At 38.7% G+C, this 21,887-nt stretch overlaps 1 long non-coding RNA gene across 23 annotated transcripts in view; it reads right to left on the bottom strand.

Moving 5' to 3' along the window:
- LOC121070778 overlaps positions 1–21,887 on the bottom strand; it is a 235,516-nt gene that overhangs the window by 114,250 nt on the left and 99,379 nt on the right. For 14 of the 23 annotated variants that reach the window (XR_005820215.1, XR_005820206.1, XR_005820214.1 and 11 more), the window contains one exon: positions 10,764–10,902. The exons of the other annotated variants lie outside the window; for them this stretch is intronic. This is a non-coding gene — a long non-coding RNA (uncharacterized LOC121070778). The remainder of the gene's footprint in view (positions 1–10,763; positions 10,903–21,887) is intronic. 23 annotated transcript variants of the gene reach the window in all.

The raw sequence follows: 21,887 nt of genomic DNA, 5'->3' as shown, positions 1-21,887 counted from the left end.
CTTTTGGATTTTGCTGTGACAAAATGTTACAAAGTTTAAAAAAAACGAAGACTTCTATGTGTTATGTATGGTGGACCTGTGGAATGTACTGCTGTTAGTTGTCACTGAGTCAGTGGACATTTAAAATGAATGAATCATTTTATGACCACTAATATTTTCTGTAGCTCTGCAAGATAGAACAATGAGTTCAGCATTAAAATTGCCTTATTTTTTTTTTCAGGAAATTGTTTGGGAGTATGGGGTAAGAAAGGAATTTCAGCTATTCATTTTGGCAGATGGACGTGGGGATATTTCAGCTTTCCCTGACTGTAGGGGTTGTAGCTTTTGCTGTATCAGGACAAGAGATGAGATATTGATTAAAACTCCAGTACAATATAGTTCTGTATCCCTTCATTGAATATTCTTCCTTTATACTCCATATATGAGGACTAAAACCAGTAAAACTGATGTAATCATGAGAAAATTCAGGCTCAAGTTTGTAAAAAAAAAAAACTGAAGTATCCTCTAAAATGCAAGCAGCTATTTGTATAATATTTTATCAGCAATATACAAAATTATGTAAGCTAAAGAATTGTCATGGCTAGTGTCATAATTTCAGTGGTTGCCTGTACACCTTTCTGACATCAGTTAAACTTAGAATTGTCACCTTGCTATGACCTTCCTTCCAGCCTCCACAACCATTGTAGGTAATGAGTGGAGTTACAAAGCATGTGTAACTCATCAAGAGTCAATACAGAACTTTCACATTACATGTGCATTTCTGCAATTGTACCAAACTGGATAGGAATGAAAGAGGAGAAAATGCATAAACTGATTACACTTTCCACTTCTAGGTATCTACACTTTTAAGATCCACTCTAGAGACTTTAAATATCTGTAAACCACATCTCTCAAACCACATACAGAACTACATCTGTCATACTTCACTTTGAAGTACATAAAATCACAAAGAGGACATCTAGAGGACACATATAACTTTTCCTGAAAAATCAAGCTTTGGGCATTCAGGCTGCTTGTTTAATGTACTACAGAAGAGTATAAAAGTTCTCAGAAGACAAGCTACAGAAAATGGACTCAACAGCTTTTTTTCCTTTTTGCCAGAGCTTGAATACATCAGACTGCTGTGGACAGTTTGGGTCATTTTGGTCTATCTGCCTGTGTTGGGCTTCTCAGGAAACATTTTGTACTTTTTCCATCTAACAGGGCACCTAAGACAATGTGGAGGACTATATCAAACCTGATCCACAAAAATCAAAGTACCTAGCCAATCTGACTAGACACTAGAAACAGAGTTTTCTTTCATGATTACAGCAAGTATACTGTGATTCAAGCACTAATATTTTGAGTCAGGTTTTTGTATTTTAACAAGTGATTTAAAGCATTTTTAAACTAGAATCATGGGTAGATTGCCTGCAGTAGAGTCATCCATCTGGAAATTTCAGATTTTGTTTATCTATTTTCACAGGAATTTTGACACATCAAATACTTGGGGTTGCAGAAAATGACAATGTGCATTTTGACTACATGCTGTCTAGGTAAACACTTGTCAAATGAGATATACTGAAATCAAAACAAGCTTTTGTGTGTGTGTCACTCCATCAGTTACAGTTTTCTGGCTATTGGACCAGATTTTAGTTAATGTTCCAATACCCATCAATAAGAAAGGCAGCACTCTGAAGATTGCTGGTCCTATAGCACGGAGAGTTGCATTTTGGATGGTATTATAAGTATATAATAATAGTAATCTTTCTACCATATCCAGAAATGAAAGGAGCAACTGTTGAAGCCACTTCATGGGTACTCATCACATAAGGGATGTCAGTAAACCAGCCTCACTGTAAAATGATCAAACCAAACATTTGAAAAGAGGCATATTTTGGTATGACAGTGGAAAAGTTAGTAGAATTAACCTTGCCCTAGCTGGAGGAGTGTGCTAAGAAGAAAGCCTTTGGGAGTGGCAGGAACAGGCAACAAGGACTACATATTTTGGTTGAAGTATGAATTTATATTATTCTGAAATTGCAATGCAGCGGTGTTATGTGCATGAGATTATGCAGTCTTGGTGCCACAGGGAATTACAGATGTTTGGTTGTATGGGGCAGTTCTGTATGAAAACATGGCTTGGACTAGCGCTGCTGGATAGTCTGCTTTGTGGGATGTTTTAGCAGGTCAGCCTAAAATGGCCACCCTGATCCTGAATCTTACTGTTCTGTGAATGAAAGATGTGAAGTTGAAGGTACACATGTGCAGCCCATATAGATTTCTGCCTTCTAATGTCCTCCATTTCTTAAGACACTGCCTGGGCTTATTTTTGCCAGTCTGTATTACACTTCCTAGACAGAGAGAGGTGATGCTCAGGTGTTTTTTCCCCCTTCGTCTTTTCTAAGTAGATTGTGGGGATACTTTTACAGACCCTAAGACTGCTTTTCTGAAGGTTAGAGTACAATATTGCTGCTATTCTGCCTACTCCTTATGTTAAGCGAAAGGATTGAATCTCCTAACTTCCCTAAATCAGAGTTGGAAGCTTCATCTATGACTGAAATGAAGATCAAGGCTTAAATGCAGGGATTAGATAGTTAAGCTGTGGGTTTAGAAAATACCCATATTTGCCATCAAATAATTTTGTGATATTTCTGTAAAGAAGGCTCTTCAACAAAAACTGGAAGGAATTCAGCAGTGAGGAATTCCAGCAGTGAGAATTTGAGATGTTTGGGAAATCAGGAGCAAACTGAAACTGAGGTCTTGGAAATGGTGGTATTTTTTTTTTCTGGTGCCAAAAAGCAAGCCAAATTATTTTGTCCTGAATAATCTGTAGATTTAATCTCTGTTGAAGTGCCCAAGGGATTCTCTGACAGAGTTTTGGAATCTGTAGTCCCACTTGGTGCTCTGTTTTACAGCTTCATAACAAAATTCTGAAGCTGATTTCTGCAATGGATAAAGTGGAGTTCAGTATATATTTGATCTCTTTTAATAAGTAGAAACCTTAACTGTTCTGTAAACAAAGACTCGGCCTAGTGTGACTATACCTAAAAAAAAACTTTCTTGGATTGTGGAAGTAGTGTATCTTGTATCTTCTTCACTTATTAAAACATAAGGCCTTAATTTCAGAGCTAAGAATAAGAAAGATGACTAAGAATAAGACTGGACTGGAAACTCTGCAGCATGTGCCTAAACTCCAGAGAAAATAGTTATGGTTGAGTCATTTTGATGAAAGCATGTACTGCAAGAGATCTACAATTCAATAAGTATGTGTATTTAAACATATGGAGTCAATGATTACCTGAGGAATACTTGAAAGCAATATTTTAAGCTGCATAATTTTTTTCATCATTTACCATGAAAATGTATACTATTCTACAGATTTCCTTCCTCTTTCTCATAGTCTAAGAAACGTTGGGGCCAGAAGCAGCTTGTTCTCTAACTTCCTATTGGAGACTCAATATGCCATGTCTTCCTTCAAAATATTTCCATTTTCAGGTGCATCTGCCAGGACCGGGTACTGAACTCTTTCCTGCTGTGGGCAGACATCATTCAGTTAAGGAAAAATCAGAAAGATGTCACAGAATTGTCTTAGCACAGTAACAATGACCCTACAAGGTATAGCCTTGAAGATCTTACCATCCCATACTGAACTCAAGATCTTTATTTGGATGTTTCCATTCCATAGAATCTTTGGGTTGGTTAGCAAGGTTAGGGATAATTTAATCTTTGCACTTTCCTTCTCTTTTATCTAGGCATGGCACTAGCAGTAGGAAAGGATAATGAGTGCATATACATATATAAGTATGTATAATATGTATGGAAGATAATTTTGAACTTTTGATGTCTTTGAGGTACTTAGATAAATGGATTGCTCTGAACAAAGGTAAGGCAAAAACTTATATAGAGAGAGGTAATGCCTTTTTACTAGGATAAATTATAGAAATGGAAAGAAACAGAAGTTCTCATGCTGATAAAAGCTTCTCACTTTTTTCCAAATTTTATGTCAGTTGCCCTGGTTTCTGTGGCAAAGTAAATTCACTTTTTTGTTGTCATTGTTAATATTAATGAATTCTTAAGTTTAAAGTGTATGTTTACTCCAGACAGAACATAACATAATCTAACTATTTGACTTACATGGAAGTTGCCATATAAGGCTATCCTGAGGGATACGCTCTTCTGAAATCTGATGTTGTGTTTCACTTTATGTGTCTAACTTCAAAAGTACTTGGAATAAACAGCAAAAATTTTGGTATACTGATATTTTAATAGAAATGTATATAACAATGTGATTCTCTGGTGAGAATGAAATGTGTGAAAAGTGTGACATATGCATTAGGTATCCTTGTTTTGGGAACTACCTGAAATTATATATCTGAACCCCCACTGCCATGTGCCATCACAGAAAGCCTGGTTTACTGAAGTGTTAAGCTCAGTGCTATTCAGGAAATTGTTTCTTTGGATTTCATTTTCTCTGTTTTTAATAAATCTTGGTTTTGGCTAGGATTGTTCTTGCCTAGGTAATTTTACAAAAATGCCTGTAGAATGTTGAGAAACTCATCTGCTTTATGAAGAAGACCTTAAGAGCTTCCAGAACTTAAAAGTTCCTCTCAGTGCCAATCATTGGACAGGAAAGAGATTATTCTGTTATGTTTTGTAATTTCTGCCTGCTATAAGGCTACAGTGAAAAAAAAAAAAAAAAAGGCACAAGCCCACAGACTAAGAAAAGGAAGAAAGTTGGTGTCAGTGAGTGTCAATGTAATATAAAACAACATGAAAAATGTTTAATTTCTACTTGGCTGAGCACATGAGAAGTGCCATCCCTTAGCCATCATGTTAGATGGAGCATTAGTCACAAAAGGAGCTCTGCAACTTGCTGATATTTCCCTGCATAGGGGAAATTCTCATAGGATTTGTTAGGTCAAGTCCATGGCTGCCTGGACTTGCCAGATCTGTGTGGAGCTGCCAGAGTATCTTGGAAGGGCAGCTCTTCATCTGCAGTAAAATGACTGGCCTGTGAAAAAAACATATGAAAAATCAAATATGAGATGGACTCCTGCGCTGCAGGTGACATTTACAATGCTGCAAATTTGGGTACCTTAGCACTTAGAAATGTTTTTATAAGCTTTACCCAGAAATCTGGATTTGCCAGTTACTGATAGAAATAAGGTATTTCAGCAGTTGTTCTAAGAACCCTCTTGACAGTGGCTAAGACAAAAATTAATGGCTTCAGAAGATGAATATAAAAGCATTCTTACTCCTTCTTTTATATAAAAGACAGTATGCCTTATTTCCTATGTGTTAAAAAAAAAAAAAACTATATCTTTAATATTTCAGCCTCATTGCATAGTTGATAAGCACTTAGCACTAAGCAGGACTGCATAGTGTCCTTGAAGATGAAGTTTAATGCATGGGAGCATGTTCTAGTGGCTACTTCTAGTCTTTTTGACAGACATTTATATGGCGTGGAATGCATAACAGTTTCTGGCAGATCTTTCAGTAATAAAATTTAACATTAAATTCATTATATTATTAAAACCTTTGTTCTTGTGTGATGTGATCCTGACAGATTCAGGTAAGGTTCTAAGGTTCATAGACTCATAGGATATATAGGGAAACTGATATTTATATGCACTATTATATGTGATACATGTGAACTGGAATATATGTGTGAAGGGAGAGTCACACTTCCTAAGACATATATATAAGTCAGGAGAAAGTCAGAAGGCAGTCTCAGTTCTATTCTTCTATGTATCAACTTGAACTTACTCACTTACTGAATTTTAGTCTAATTTAAATGAACAAGAATTTGTTTGTACTTGGTAGAAAGTTCCAGCCTTTTTTTCCCTGTGAAAACTTTGCTGTTAGGCCTGTGGGAATAAATAGTTTTTCACTTTACTTGCTGGACTAAAAAAATTAAAGAAATATTCCAAATTGAATCAAAGTGAAAATTTTTTGTTTATCCTACTGTAATGAAGAAAACAAAGGTAATGCAAATAAAATATTGTTACTACTTAGACATTTTATGCATAAAAATACTTACTTTCATATAATTTTTAATCCTCTTTAAGATTGAGTTATTAAATGTAGATACATCTTTAAAAAATCATTCTTTTCAAGGGAATAAAGAACGTTTTGTTCAAGAAAATATTCAGACAAAAACATTTTAACATTTTCAAGTCTCTTACATCCCTCTCTGCCATCACCCCAACTGCATTTCCCAGCAAAATAATCTACTGAGTGTTTTTTTAGGTTGATTTACAGCTGGTTCCTTTAACTGGGCTTGTCATTTTCTGACAGCTGCTTATTGTGGTTTGATCTGTTTAGCAAAATTTTCAGAGAATTGTGATGTAAGCATTTTATGCACCTGAAAATTAATATGGATGTTAATATGTAAAGGCCCTTCCTTACTTATCCGTGGTTGGTACAGGCTGCTGTTTAGGCTTGTTTTAATCTTGAAAATCTTTAGTTTCTATAGGGTAAATGAACCTTTAGGCTTGGTTTTAAGGGCTTGGAAGGGAATCAGACCAGTGTTCCCTTGTCCTGTCTCCACCACACTGCAGGTCTCTGCTTACGTTAGAATCATAGAATTGTTTAATTTGGAAATTACCGTTAAAATCATCAAGTCCAGCCATCACCTAACACTACCAGGTCCACCACTAAACCATGTCCCTAAGTGCCTCATCCACACGGCTCTTAAATGTCTCCAGGGAAGGTAACTCCACTACTGCACTCAGCAGCCTGCCCTAAAACCTAACCACGCTTTCCATGAAGAAATTATTCCTGACATCTAATTTAACCCTCCTCTTGTGCAACTTCCATATGCTCTAGTACTTGTCACCTGAGAAAAGAGACCGACCCCTGACTGGCTTCAGGAAACTGTACAGAGCATTGAGGTCTCCCTCAGCCTCCTTTTCTCCAGACTAAACAACACCATTTGCCTCAGCCACCCCTCATGTCTTGTTTTCTAGTCACTTCACCAGCTTTGCTGCTCTTCTCTGAATTCAACAATTCAATATCTTTCTTATATTGAGGGACCCGAAAATGAACATAGGACTCAAGGTGCAGCCTCACCAGATCTGAGTACACAGGGACAATCACTTCCCTAGTCCTGCTGGCCACGCTAACCAGGATGCCATTGGCCTTCTTGGCCACCTGAGCACACTGCTGGCTAATGTTCAGACAGCTGTCAACCAACACTCCCAGGTCCTTTTCTGCTAGGCAACTTCCCAGCCATCCTTCCCCCAACCTATATCACTGCATGGTTGTTATGACTCCTGTGTAGCTCCTGCCATTTAACCTTGTTGAATGCCATACAATGGGATGCAGCCTATCAATCTAGGCTATCCAGATCACTCTGCATAGTGACCCTACCCTTGAAGAGATCAACACTCCCACCCAACTTCATGTCTTTTGCAACCTAACTGGGGGTGCACACGATTCCCTCATCAAGATCATTGATAAAAAAATATTAAATAAATTTGTTTCCATTACTGAGTCCTGGGGAATACCACTTGGAACCAGCTGCCAGATGGATTTAACTCCATTCACAATGGCCCTTTGGGCCCAGCTATCCATCCAGTCTTTTTACCCAATGAACAATACAATACATCCATCCAAGCCAGGAGCAGACAGTTTCTCCAGGAGAATGCTGTAGGAAATATTATCAAAAGGGCAGCTGCTCTCTTTTGGCAACAGTACAGATTTTTTTAGGCAGCCACAGCTTCTATACTTCAGTAACAGGTATCATTTGGAAATAAGCCATAAAGGCATTTGCCGTGATGCAGTGGCAGAAATACTAATATATGCTTGCATTTAAGTCAAAGTGTGAGCCTAATACATTGGCACTAATTGGTGCTACGACAAGCAAAAACTTTAAGATTGTAAGTCTTATTTTTACTTTCAAGCTTTGTAATACAACAGTTACACTTCCAGGTACATTTCTACTCTTTTGCTTGTCAGAAATGTGAAAAAGCAGAGCTAGAAAGAAAATGGGAACTTTTCTTTATGGAAAGTATTGCCTTTCCTTCAGAAAAGCCAACTATTCAACCTTTTTGAAATTTGGTAAGAGAAAAGCAAATATTTTTGGCCAAAGCCACACAAAAATAGTTTGGGGGTTTCCCACAAAAAGCCCTGCAAATTTCTAAGAAACGTAGATACTATCTGGAACAAGTACATTCAAAAAAATCTTTTCCCATTCAAATAAGGATTCAGGCTAAAAGGTTATTTTGGGTAATCTTCTCCTCCTTATTTCATCAATTATGCCATTGACTCTAATTTCGTCGGGAGGAAGTATCTTATCAAATATTATATTAAAAAAAAATAATCTTAGACTGGCATGGGGGGAAAATAAACACATCCATTTTTATTGATATCTGTTGTAGTACAAATCTTTGAAAAACAAATCAACACAGTACCACTGGTAAGTGTTGCACATAAGACCAGCTGCTGATTACAAGTTGATTACAAGTTCAGACAACGCCAAAATATTCAGCTCAATCACAGAAGATGCTAAATCTAGGTAGAGGTACTGAAGAGAAAGACAGCAACACTGTCTTACATCTTACTGTCTTACACATCTTACACTGGTCAAAAGGATCTATGAGCCTGAAATCATGTGACTTCAATTTGAAGAACCTGATTAAAATTTTATGTTGATCTGTTTAGCAGTATTTGAGGAAGCAAGAATAAAATGCATAGTCACCCATTACCTATGCATGAGAACACATCTAAACCACTGAATACATAAATAAGGGATATTCTAAAATGGTGTATTCAACCAAAAAAGGAGCGTTTTCCACGTAATTGTTTTGCATAGCTTTAATAGGCTTTAAATTCACATAAAGATATAAGATTCACATTCAGAGAAATATGAAGAAGAAGAAAGAGAAAGGTGGAAAAAAAAAAAAAAAGAGGAAAAAAACAAACTCCACGTACCCTTTTCAATAAAGGTATATACAGATAACAAAAAGCAAACTGAAATTTCAGGAACAGAGCCCCTAGAACCTATTTTTTCAGTTCCCAAGACCATAGATATAGGCAAAATCAGAGCATGTGAACTAGTTTACTTAAGTCAAAGATTCCTGATATTTTTCCAGTGAATATTTCAGACCCATTTTGAAAAACACACCCGAGACATATTTTCTTCTAGTGTCTGCCTGAATAGCACTTTTGCCTCTGCATAAAAATGCTGCACTGTTTTCAAATCCATTCCAATACTTTTCCCAGTGTTTCACTTTGAACTGAAGAAAATGAGAATTCTGAAGGCACACCCTTTTAAAAAACTGAGTCACATCAGGTCACAATGATTTGGCTTAGATGGCTACATAAAACAGTGCAGTTGGCACAGATCTATCATAAACAGCTTGGTAGTGATTTTGAATGAAAATGAGTATGCTTGGAAGCCTGCTGAAAGACGAACATGGAGATGTAGATTTCCAATTCTCAATCCTATTCTTCATGCTGGCAAAGCACCTGCATGTTGTTACAGGCAAATGCCAAACTCTTTGTTTTGAGGCAAGAGTTTACTCCCTCCCTCATTTATAGCCACTTTCATGGCATTCTCATGCAGGCTTTCTTCTCTGTTTATTCTCAGTTTAGTGGTGTGACAGCCTCTGGTGTTCCATCGCAACAGTAAATCCTATTTTCCAAGTGCCTTGCTTCCCAAGAACCACAATGTAAGATTCATGTAACTTCATCAGAAATTATTTTTAAAGATGAGCTGGCAAATCTAGGGTTCAGAAACTTCTTCCAATACCAAGATTATACCCCATCTCCTCCAAGTAACCCTAAAAGGCCTCCAGCTCCCACCTTGTCACAGCCAGGTCCTGAAGAGGACAGAACTGAAAGGATCATTATGGCTCTGTGGAAAAAATACATGCAAAAAGCAAGAGAGATGAGGCACTGTTTTTCTCCAACTTTACCCTAGGACAAATTCACTGACTTGAATGAAGTCACCCTGGAGTAGAATTAATATAATACAGTGATAAATCAAGCCGATTGATTCACTGACAGTGCCCCTGTAGGACCTTCTTGAGCAGCCAGCCTACTGAACATTGCTTGCAGCATTGTCTTCCCCAGCACCATGCCATGCCATTTGCACAGACAAATTGTTTCCTGACACAGCATAGGCTGATCGCCATGCTTCCTGCTTAGTTAATGCATTATAACCACATTGTTTTGCACTGGTTGTCCTCTAATTTGTGTGCAAAGGTTTTTTTGAGTCAAACACACAGCCCTCAGCTGTGACAAATCCATGTGGAGTTTTGACTCCTGAAGCATTCAAAGATCACAGGGGATAGAGATACAAAATGTATTTCCCAAACTACTTTTATGATTTGATTATTTGAGAAGCAAGGAGAGAAAAAATGTATCAGACCATTGGAGCCAAGAATGCTTTCTAAGGAGGCAGTGATAGCCAAACTTTTGGCCTTAAATTCAAGGTAGCAAAAGATGCCCTGAGGAAATACGTATACATCTCTTGGCCTTTTCTGAACTCTTCAAATTTTTCCACCTTTTGTTTTCAGTCAGATATTAAATCCAAGAGGCAGCTTTAAGCACTGAAAAAAATTATGTCTGGTCATAATTGCTTGATAATTAGCAGCTTTCAGTGCAGCAAGCCAAATAATAAACCTTTCTTCCAAGTATATCTAGTCATTGTTTTGATGACACCTTTTCAACTCAAGGCTTCTCATTTCTGTCCAATGTCAAAAATGCCACAGGGGTGGGACAACATGAAATGAAAATCTGACTCCTCTTTGGAAATCAGATAGGAAGAAAAATACCTTAAGAAAGGAAAGTGCAAGAAGAACCACTGTTCTAGTCTTCTTTTAACAACTTCAGGAGACCTTTGCTGTTGGAAATGTTCTGTTTTTCTCCTGGAGTTCCAAAATGTCAGCAGATTGTGTGGTGTCCCAAGCAAAGCTACAATGAGAAACATCAAAATTCATATTCAACAAACAGATATAATTCATGTCTGTTCTGAAAAGTCCTGTCAATATTTAGTGGAGAGAAGAAAGGCAACCTGAGAAGGAAGATGAAATACAAAAAAGCACCTCTGTAAAATGCCCCACCACTGTGAGAGAACGAGGCAAAGAATGTTGGGGCTATTATCTTTTCTCATCTCCTGTCTAGTCAATAAAACTATACCAGCACTGTTATGACAGAGTCCATCTGACATTTTAGACATCTGCCTTAGGATAAGTTGGTACCTGCAATCCATTGACTATATTGAATGCATACCCTCATATCATAAAAGGTTGCTCAGTAACTTCCATAACTGCAGACTTTTACATTTCATATGCACTTATATGTAGTTAGATAAATTCCACCCCATCTCTAATCACATAGTCCTACGGCTATTGTAGGCTCAGATAGCAAAATTGCCTTTAGAAAAGAATGCCTTCCAATAGAGGAAAACAACATGTTTCGTTGTCAGCAATATTCAGGAAACAATCATGGATGTCAGATGTAGAGAACTATTGGTCAAACACCTGTAAGATACCCTATCCCAAGAGGCAGGAAAATATAGACAGCTCTATGACAAAAGGGTTAGTTCCAACATATATACAACCATTATCATCCAGACATCTGTCCCAACTATTCTAACAGGAGAAGTATATCTCTCTTCCTTCTCTCTCTCTTGCTGAGGAAAGGACATTTGATCCAATTGTGAAATAGCTCCTGAATTACCTGGGTTCAGTCCAGATGGCCCCCCTCGGGGCTAGGAAACTCCATCAAGAGGAAGAGGAATACAGTTAAGGAATGGGGGAGGTACCTATTTTTAAGCATTTCCAGACTCCACAGAACCACTCTCCCAGAGCCCTCTACAAAGCTGAACAGGGTGTTTTGAAGGTTGCATTCATCTTCTGGTATACACTTCCATTCATTTTAAAACAAAACAACATCCAAAAAGAAGGAAAGACAGAAGATGGGGAGAAAGAAAGCACAAATTAACTAGAGATCTCATACATTCACTTCAGACTTAAGTGCTAGTCATGGTCTCTATGTGAATAAAGCAAACTAGCACAATGACAGATTAACCAAGCTTGAAGGGATAACAAGAGCTGAAATAATTGTAATTATACAGTGTTCACAGAAATGCCAAACTGAATTACTCTGAATTGTAAATGAGACCTGAGGCTCAGGTTCTGTCCCAGAAAACATGTCAAAAACTTCACCTGAATAAGTGAAGTAGTGGTGACCAGTAAACCAGTGCAGGAGTGTGTGTGTGCGCGTGCGTGTGTACATGCACCTACCCTTCCCTGGGGAATTCCTCCCTCCCTTTGGGTTCTGAGTCTTTGACTTCAGGATTAAAACCACCATCTTCTTGTATACTTAGTCATTAAACCTTCTCACTCCTCTACTATTTGCTTCCTGGTAGAAAAAATTGAGCTTCAGCCACCAGAACACATCATCTTAGATTTCCTGACTTGCACTTGTTGAACTCCCTGACTTCTCCAGAGTGGCAGGTTCCTAATGATCTGGATGCTCTGCTTTTAATAACTACAGTCTTTCTGAGGTAGCTGAAAAAGAATGTCCCTCAAATTTCAGTCTACAGTTTAGGCCCACAGTTTAAGCTCACTTTTGCTCTAACAGCAGATATAGTAAAAGGAGAAAAAAAAAAAAAAAAAGTAGAATCTCCCTAAATCTAAGACTATAATTAGTCAGACTAATGGCACAACATACAACTTCAGACACAATTCCTTGCAGTTGTCACAATTTAAAATACATTAGTGATGCTTTGAATTGCCCCCCAGTTCAGGATAACTAGCAGGCCCTTCACATACTCCCCTGCTTGCTCTCAGCCTGCTGCTACACTTTGACCACTGGGCCTTTCTGAGCTTAATCACCTTCATAAGCATGTTGGAGAGGGTTTGTTCCATCTACTTCCCATTTCCATTTGATATGGCCTTGGTGCAAATTACAAATACTTTTCACAAGCTCTCTGTTGGCAGAGAGTTTACCTGGTGATCTTCCAGAATGGCTTCTTTTACTCCTGAGCATCACATTAGGTGATAAATTCTGTTTCTTTAACACCTTTCATGTAACTTACTTTCATTGATTAAATCAATGTTGATGATATCCTACAGATTTGCAGAGGGATTTCACCTACTTATACATAACCCTGAAAGCCTTTTTAATGGGATGTCATGGAGTATACTTTGGCAGACCACTGAAAACAAGTTTATTTTACTTGCAAGATCACACAGCCAGCTCAGCAGTGCTGAAATGTGGCAATGAATTCCTCTCATCGCGTAGAGATGATGATCAGCAATACTACCAATAGATAGGAAAAACTAACCCAGTTGTCCTAGTCAGTGGATCTTACTTGCATTTAAGACTGACACATACATAGCAATTTGCCTGTGTTCTGCAGCAGCTGCAAACTATTAACTATGACAATGAAGTTGATTTTTAAACCAACAAATATGACAGCTATTATGAAAGTTCTACCATTGTCACATGGTGTGCAGTCTTTAAATTCATCCCTTGCTGTGTGGCTGAACTTTTATTGAATTTTTTTAAAATTAAAAGAAGGTCATGTGAGGACAGAAAAGCTCTTTGCCAATCAGACTGTGTAGTGCACACAACTCTTTCAGAACTCTCACAAAAGCCAAAACCAGCATACTGCACTTAAAGTACAGTGTTGCAGAGATACTATGACTGTATTTGACAGATGAAAAGATATTCTCCCTCATTATCCATTGTTTCCTTCCACCTCCAAAATGCCATCATCTTTGCTGGGTTCCCAGAAAACCTAGCGTTGAATGACCTATTTGTTGACTGGGTCAACAGTTTTCAACATAAGAAACCTTCAAAATGATACCCATGACCCAAAACATGTACCTTTGCTATAATACACTGATAGAAACAAAATGTAGAACTGTCTGCCAATCCAAGAACTACAAAGAGAAGAAAAAGAAGTATTTTAGCTTCTTTTAACAGCAAGGAGTTGCATTTGAAGAATTCTTACAGTGAGGTATAATATAAAATATCTCTTATTGCGCACAATTAAATCCTGGCCAAATCATTCCCTAAAAATCAAGGTCTAGCCTTTAAATAAGGTTTCTTTTTCCTCTATGGTCCCAGTGACACAGGCCAAAACATATTTGAATGCTAGAAGCCCTTAAAGCTATTCAGCTGAAGATCTGATTCCTCCTGGTTTCTATTTCCATTCATCTTCTTTCTCACCTCATCATATGAGCTACCCTTCTCCTTCAAAGGAACTGCACGGAAACCCACAAGAGGGCACGATCAGGCAGAGAAGGGGGTGAGCCTCACTATTTTACATAACACAATCATATGCATCAAAACACACACACACACAACTTCCCAAATGTCTGAGGTTAGTTATCCTTCATGTCCTGACAAGTTACACCCACCTTTCCCAGAGGAACTAACTCACTCAATAACAAGGACCAGACTTCTGTTAAAACAGCAAATAAAGTAGGACCACCTACTGTCCAATCCTGCAAACACTTACTGGTAGACAATCCTGCATGCTTACCACCATGCACAACTTCTGAGTTTCAGCTGGTCTGCCCATGTTACTAAGTGTCGTATCTCCAGCAAATGTTCACAGAGTTATGCTCTATTGCTAGGTCAAAATCAGGCCAATTCTGCAACCCCTGTTTACAGTAGGCCTCAGGCACTAACATTTGATGGAATAACTCAAAAGAATGGAACACTCATTTGGATTTCAGGATAAGGCCCCCCAGTCAACATGTGGGAGCATTTATGCTCTGTGAGACCTACGTTAAAAAATAACTTAAAAACAGACAGTGTTTCCCTATGAGTGGCCTGTTTTCCCATGTTCCAGTTTGCTCTTTCAAAAAGGCTGGTACGCTGAGATATCAGTCACTATGTGAATGTGACAATATTCAATTAAAACAATAGCAATTTTCAAGTGACACTTTTTTTTCAATAGATGTATGACATTCCTAGACATTCTATTAATTAGCAGGCCCCAGGCAACACATTTGGTAAAACAGAACAATCTGGCCTTTGATTTTTATCCAGGCCTTACCCAAGATCACACAGAGGTAATCAGGCTGCTGATAGATCCCCCACACTGAGCACACACCCCCAGCAAGCAGCTGTGCTAAGAACTGCATGTACCCCACTTTGAAGAATTTTCAATCTGCATGGAAAGAGAGGATGATTGATTAATTAATAAAAAAACTGCTTGTGTTGGACTGGGCAAGCAGAATCTGTTAAATGGACTTTACTATTCAGTCCCAAATTTATTTCTGTTTTCTTTTTTTCCAGTTATCTGTCTCAGCTTCACTTTAAAAGCTATTCTGGTTGAAAAACATATCCTGAATGTTTCTTGTATGTCAGGACCAGGAATTCAAACAAGCCCATTACTTCCAAAGTAAGGAGTCTATTAATAACCCAATGAGCATCTGAAATTAACAACATCTCAGGTTGTACACCTACATGATGCTTATCTAGGAAACTGGCATCCCTGTTACATCTTTTCTGGGCAGCTACAGTTACAGTCTATCAGAACACAGGATGAAAAACATCATCTCAGTAGAAGATGTTGTAAGGTTCCAGATGAAACACTCAAGCTTTTGATACTCCTACCTGCATTAATAATTTCTGGTTGCATTGGATAGAGATCTATGAGTTCCTTCACGTTTAGAAATTTATTAAAGTAACCAAAATTTTGGAATTTTTCTTACTTGTTGTGTTATTTATTTCAGCTGTAGATGATAATGGTTCTGTTACATTAAGGATAATTAGGACCTTAGATGGGCTTTCAAAGATATTTCCACATTTTTCAGTGACGTAGCTGTAACCAAAACAGCATCCAAAGGCAAAAGAGGAGGAGTATTCAATCTTGAAAGCAGCCAGACTGTCTGGTGAAGATATATTTTGAAGGTTTTATTGGTGGCCTTCTGAGAAAGCCAGCTATGACCTAAGCTTGAAGGCTAGCAAGGACTATGTGGGTTTGTGTGGGAGGGGGTTAAATCTAATTTGTAAATGGTGAGTTATTAGCCCTGACATTTGAGAATAGACACTGCATTGTGTCGATGATGAGAGCAACAGTAGTTTTCTTCTTAATGGCAGTGATTCATTCTTTCCCACTCCACTATTGTTCCCATTTACCTGGCAAAGAGAATTACTTCTTATGTGTTCCCAATTGCTGATTTCTGGAGAGACAATTCAGATGAACACAGGAGAAATGCACCAGACAAGCAAAGTTCTGAGAACAGTACTAGTGGATCTCAAAATGTGTGTGTTACTACTAAGTGGCCTTTTCCCCCTTCTCTTCTTCACTTTACCCATGAGAAAACCCTGGCTTTCTTCTGCTTTACTCAGAGCTTTTGATCACCCTTTGTTTTAATTCAGGTTTATTCCCTTAAATTTTCAAAAATATTTTAAATATCTTCAGATAGGTAAAGGATTTGGAAGCTTTAACTGGCTTGGTGAGCTCCTTCTCCTTCAAATGTATGTGCAGCCATACATTTGGTATCAGACAGCAACGAGCCTTGGATTCTCCACTACTGCCTTACCCAACTGCACAAAAGCAGCTATGTCACAAGCAGCCTCCCATGACACATGAGACCACCCAGAAACCACAGAAGGGGTCTCAGCCAATTATCTTCACAGAACTCCATATATTAAGTTTTTTAAAAACTGTCTCAAAGACATGGAATATCAGGACAATGACCAGGAGTAAATCAAGACTCAAGTCTCCACACAGAGCTGTCTCTCCAACAGCCTGTTTTATAAATGTGTCTGGCTACTGCACTCAGACCCTGTTTGTCACTTTGCAAAGTGCAAACCCAACACTTCTCAGGCTGCCTCCCTTCCCCCCCAGCAGACTGTCCCACTGGTAGACGGGCCTGATCCCTGCAAATCTGAAGTGGCAGAGCCGCATTGACGTCAGCGATGATGCTTCCCTTTATTACAACTACCAGTCTGGCCCTCCTACTTTTACAAATGGCCCTGAGGGGACTACATGAAAAACAAAGCTTGGAAAAGTACAGAGCTATGACTTGGGAACAGCCCATGGCACAGATTAGGGGACAGTAGCCATAAAGAGTTTGAATCCAGATGTGAAATTCCCCAAGGCCAGGACTATTCAAACCCTATCTAGTATTTGAAGCAAATTAACTATTGGGTCAACCTTGCCCATAAGACACAGCTTTCTGAGAGCAACTCCACCCAAACATCTTTGGGAACTATTTACTCTGAGATATGCAAACAGCTGTATATCTGCCAAAAGGTTGAAGCACATTCCACCATTCGTGCAGCTATCCAGGGCCACTGCAGCAGGCAGGGCAGGCAAGCTGACTGACACACTGGGGCTTGTACAAATAGTTCTTGTGCCCAGTGAGCATGGAAACCACAGCTGCAGTTTCACCAGTGGAGCAGAAAGTGTCACGTCCAGAGACAGCAGAGGGCACACAACTGACCTCAAACAAACAAAGCTTAAGTGGAATGTGGTAACCTCAATTCCATCATGGGTTTCAAGTGACTAAGTGAAGAGATGCATAAAACTTATATTGAGTCCCCAAGCTATTAAGCGCCTACTGCATAGAGCTACATCCCTCTCTGAGCTGCCACAGCCAGCCATAAAGGTAGCTGGGCTTTGGCCATGCAGAATTCCCACAGATTTCAATGGGAATTTCTGTGTTCCAGTATGGACTCCAAGAATGCAGTTTTGGACCCAGAGCTCTGAGGGCTGGAGCCGCATTCAATATCAATGTCTGGCAACACCCATTTGTAAAACAGTGACTCATTCACAGGCACAACTTTAGAGGGACAGACAGGATGACTTTAATCATACATTTCCATTTCGTTAACAAAACTCAGTAAAACCAGATGAGCATCCTGGATGATAATAGTTGGTATTAATCTAATGACTGTATAGTGAGCTATTGCCATAGTTAAGAATAGTTTTATATCACACAGAATACATTGTTTTAATTTGGTTCAAGAACATGTCAATTAATGGACTCCTGGGGCTAAGGACAAAATAATTGTTTAAATAGCCACAGTTTTTATTAAGAAAAATGTTTTTTTCTGAAAATAAGAAACATGGAAATGAAATACAGAAAGTAATTTGAAAGAGACACATCTTACAGAAGTACCTAAGTGGCCTAAGAGTCTAGGACACAAGTTAAATAAGCTGCCATTCATTTTAAGCAAGGAAGCAAGATGCTTGTGTGATGGTCTGTACAGGGAGTGACATACAATTCAGGCAGATATTACTTCAAGGTGTTCATTTGTCATGGTTGCACAGTCCTTCCCACTGACCAGCTGGGTTTCCATTCAAATACAGTTTGAGTAGCAAGTATGGTTTTAAGTCTTTCCCTCTAACATTAGCATACTTCAAGCCTCAGACCCAACAGAAGGCATCTGAAAACAGATTGTTTGTTAAAGCTGGAGTTTGGCACTGGATTTTTACTGAAAGTTTTTTGTGTTTGCTGTTGTTGTTGTTTGTTGATGTTTTTTAATAAAATGGGCTGTGTTTTGGGAACTATTTCTCCAGATCACCATGTTTGGCTAACTCTTCTAACATATTAAGGGTACACTTCCATGGGAGATTGCAAGCAGATGCCAGTTCCCTCTGTAAGTGCTCCAAGATACCCAGATAGAAGCTACCTTTAATCCTAAAGTCATGTAATTGCAACCCTGTAATGCTGATCCCAAGCTAGTATTCTGCTTCCCATCAGGACTTGCTAGCTCAGGCTCAGCTACATGCTAATCATGGCTACACAGCTTCGTATTTAGAGCCAACTTTCACCCAGCCAGTTTGGAGTGTGGACAGAGTGAGTTCATATCTGGCTGCCAAACCCTGAGTAGACATACCTTCAGTGACTCAAGCACTTAGTAGTAGAAATGCAGGATGAGTCTTGTGTAATATTCTTACAGTCCAGTAAAAGGCTGGCCTTGCTCACTAGTTTGAAGAGCAAGTCAGAGCATGACAGTTTGCTTTGCTTTCTTGATATGATTACTCCTTCTTCCTCATAGAGGCTTCCCCAACTTCACACTAAGTCCTGCTCCACTAAGAAAGCTAAGTGCCCTCCTGCTAAGGGACATGTTCCTTCAGGATTTGCCTCCACATGAAAAATGAAAACAAAATATGACAGGCCAAACTCCTCTTGCTAATTTAATTTCCCAGACTCTGTAAGATGATAAGAGTTTATCTAGGTCGCCAAGGAAATCCAGGATCTCACAAGATATTTCTGAGCTGATGAAATAGATTTAAATTCAGTATTGCAACCTGAAAGCCCTCTGGTTAAGGTCATGGCCATCAGCTGATGCATGATATTTCCTACAGCTGCAGCATCAGATTTCCTAGAGCTAAACATCAGATGCTTTGATAGAAATATTTTTTCTACAATGCCTACAAATCTTATTGTTTTATCTTTCTAAAGTACAAAGCACAAATGAGAACTAAAAACTGTTTTACTTCTGAAACTTGTCCACTTTAACTGCCAGCCCCAGCCTGACGTGCAGTTCCACCATGTCTCTTAGTTACTTTTCTAGATCTTGGGCTACTTTCTCACCCATTCTTTTTATAGTAAAACACCTAATAGGAAGTTTGTCTGCCACCTCCACCCAGTGGCTAGTGACTTTAATGCACTAGATTAAGTGGAAACTACCCACTTAAAAAACTGCAGCGCTTCTGATCTGTTTGCACCTGGACTTAACTGTAAAACAGTAAATTCATACAATACAAGAGTTCCCTCCCCTACTCCCCTTTCCAAACAAGCTTTTTTACTTTTTTCCATTTTCTCCTCCACTGTCCACACACATCCAGGAAAAGAAAAAGTTTCCAGTCATAATGTAACTTTATCATTGTTGTAATTCACCTAACTTGGACCTCAGAAGGCCATTCATTTACCAAATAATATCATATCTTAGTAAGCAAACATTGGTTTTCCAGTATTATAGTTGTCCATATTTGTAAGTGTCCACATTAGTAACTGCTGTTTATTCATTTTTTAAAGTCATACGGTTAATTTCTCTAGGTTTATACAACACTTCTAGTCAGGCAACACCAAGCTTGAACATTTCTCTCCTTTGCACCTTCCATCATAACTGCAGCTAACACACATTCCAACTTTTGCATAACTTTTTCCACTAAGTCTCTAATAGTCACTTAAATTTGAATTTTCAGTTTCCACTTTACTTTAGACAGAGCCTGCAGCAATTCATCCAATTCGTCAAAATCTTACTAACCTTTGGGACTGGCTATGGAGTTAAGACACTGTGATTTCCATGCCTTGCATAATGCGTTTCCTTCTGCGTCTCTTGATTTCAACCAGTTCCTGATAATACTTTCCTAGCAACCTGTCCATGTCTTGCTGCAGCAGCATAAAATATAACTCATTCAATTTCACATCGTGACAGTACACTCAGAGGAAAATCTAGGTTTACATACTCTTCAAATACATTTTACTTGTACTTATTTTCCAAATTCTCTGAGAAATTCACCTACAGTCCCTAATGAAAAAATGTGCAGAAATGTAAAACAGCAACAACAAACAAGATGTTAATACCCTACAAATACATGCTTACTGGTTAGGGAAAATAAGAATACTCCCTTCTTCCTTTACTCTCCTCTTTAGGTCCTTCCTTTCTTCTGCCTCATTTAATACTAAAAGACCCAAGATGAACAAAGCATGAAGTCTGTGACACTCTCAATTATGTTTCAGGTGCAATACACATTGATTTCCTTCATGCGATCATACCTTCTTCCATTGTACAGTCTGAGAAGCCATCCTGCCTATGACTGCTTTGCCAAAGGAACTTTCTCTTTACTCATCTCCTGGCTTAATAACCGCAGTGTTGCTCAGCATCTGCAGTTGCAGTTTGTTGTATGTAACACATCGTTTATGTACAGCTCTATAAGGTGGGTAAAGCACACTGCTTCCCACTTATTTTTATAAGCTGACCCTAATTAATGTCATTTCATATGCCAGGGATAAGAGGACAGCTGGAAACCATCAAGGGAAAATGGGAACAGTGCATGAGCTGTTTTTTTCAGTCAGCTGTTTCACTGCCCAAGGCGCACACACATGCACACCCTCTGCTTCACCTCTCAGGTCCAGTTCTGTTTTCTGTACTACCGCTGCCACTCAGAAGTCAATAGAATTATTCCAGCTTTACAGGGGTATAACAGAGAACAGGCTTGGCCTGTATCCTACTGGCACTTGAAGCATTCCTGTTTTATCAAAATTTGATACTTAAAACATTCTGGGGATATAAATAATCAGGATAAAATAGCAATTAATACAACACACAATTGCCTTAGACTATGCCTAGAAATCTCATCCAGCTCACAAATAAAAGTCCACACAGTCAAGCCACAAGTCTCAGCCTACAGACTCTATCACATATCTCCTGGAGTCCAAACATAAGATTTATCCTAACCATAAGGAACAGAAGCAGCAAACTGAGGTTCACTGAAAATGCCATCCTACTGGTCTACTACTCAGCCCTGGGAACAGTTAGCCAGAACACTTCTGCTGACCTCAGCTTCTGGGATAGTTCCTCGCTTAACCCTGAACCTTTCACATACACATGAAGATAAACACCCAAAGTTCTACATACTAAGACTTAGACAAACACATTTTATGCCAAAGGGCATAGGCCAATAACCTGCAAAGATCCACACCCACACAGAATTGCACAATGGACCACACGTATTTTGGAGTGTGGCATTTGCCTATCACTAAGAATTATCAAGCACCAGTCATTTCCAGAAACGGTTTGCTGGTCTCAGCGGATCAGTTACACTGCATTTATTTTTACTCTAAGCAATACCTTCTATGCCAGTCATTCATACCAATTTAAGAGCTCACCCAGATCCTTTCCTCACCCTTTTCCAGGTCCTCAAACTCAAGAACATTTAATTCACCATGTAGAATTCCTCTGGCTCC

Source organism: Cygnus olor, chromosome 5 (genome assembly GCF_009769625.2).
Source record: "Cygnus olor isolate bCygOlo1 chromosome 5, bCygOlo1.pri.v2, whole genome shotgun sequence".
Lineage (NCBI taxonomy): Eukaryota > Metazoa > Chordata > Aves > Anseriformes > Anatidae > Cygnus > Cygnus olor.
Note: the sequence above shows the minus strand (reverse complement) of the source record. Positions and strands in the feature narration are given on the sequence as shown.